Below are 1,343 nucleotides of genomic sequence, written 5' to 3' on the forward strand. Positions count from 1 at the left end.
CATGAGAACGTCACAAGCTGATCACGCTCTATGATATGACTAGTATTATGTTGCTTATAGTAGGCTAAGCGCAAGCCGAAACATCAACATGTGAAAGTCGTAGAATTTTGCGATCAAACTGTGGCTAGTACTTTGATGATGCTTGTAGCCAACCGAATTGGTTGAAAAGCCCAATAAGTAAGCTAACTTGGGAGAGCTTGTTGGAAACCAAATGCTACTAGATTGGTCCAAATACATCCTTCAACAGGGGATCACTTGGCTCGCTTTACGAAGAGGAGCACAGCTATATGTGTTAATTCGGTATGAATCGCAAGATTTGTTTACCGACCTCTCTAACGCAAAAGGCGGTCTCGGCTTCGGCTGTTGACTGCGTCCGATTCAGGGTTATATAACTCTCGATTGAACACATTGATGTTCTATTGTTGGTGCTTCCAATAAAATTGGAACACTTAAAGCAGAACCGATTCAAATAATAGCATTCTGATCAATGATTGCATTCCTTGATCAAGAACTGCTGGAGTCATTGTGATGGCGAATTTTCTTCATAAGAAAATTGCAAAGAGACGGAACTTAATGAGACTAGTATTATGTTGTTTCTAGTAAGCGGAAGCTGAAACAGCAACATGTGAAAATCAAGTTTTGTTCAATGATCTCGAGGCGATAAGTACTATGAAGCAACTAGTAGCCTAAGCATGACTCAGATTTGAGACAGTCAAAAAGACTGGCGAAACTTCTTCACATGAAAGTTACATAGAGAACTACAAATGTATACAGCGAGTATTATGTTGTTTCTAGTAGGCGAAAGCTGAAACATCAACATGTGAAAGTTGTCTGCAAACTGTAGAACGATATGTGATTAGTACTGTGCTGTTACTAGTAGCCAGTCTGACTGTAGAAGCCAAGACAAAGGGAAACTAATGCATCTGAAAAGGACAAGTTATGGAAAGGTATGCACGATAAGTATTATGTTGTTTCTAGTAAGCGGCAGCTGAAACATCAACATGTGAACGTCGTTGTGTACAGTAACCTAGAACTATATAGTCCTTAGTAACGTGCATTTACTAGTACCTGTAATTGGTATTCAGACTCAGGCAGTTTGGAATAGTTTGGCAAAGATGCACCAGAGAAAACTGGGATTTGATACAGAAATTGTTGAATACAAGTATTATGCTGCTTCTAGTAGGTTGAATCCGAAACATCAGCATGTGAAAATTGAAAACATTTCTGGTTCGAATTGTCACAAGTATTTGGTGATCTGAGTAGCCAAACTCACTACAACGCCAATTGAAGGCAACAATTCTCAACGGGAAAAGCTATTCTCATTGAATGAGCTAACAAGACGA

The 1,343-nt window shown here is 39.3% G+C and overlaps 1 pseudogene; it reads left to right on the top strand.

Annotated features, from left to right (window-relative positions):
- Positions 1 to 235: 235 nt before the first annotated feature.
- LOC142355633 (5.8S ribosomal RNA) lies at positions 236 to 387 on the top strand (annotated as a pseudogene).
- The last annotated feature ends 956 nt before the right edge of the window (positions 388 to 1,343 follow it).

Source organism: Convolutriloba macropyga, unplaced genomic scaffold, assembly GCF_964194025.1.
Source record: "Convolutriloba macropyga unplaced genomic scaffold, txConMacr16.3 SCAFFOLD_322, whole genome shotgun sequence".
In the NCBI taxonomy this organism is placed as follows: Eukaryota; Metazoa; Xenacoelomorpha; order Acoela; family Convolutidae; genus Convolutriloba; species Convolutriloba macropyga.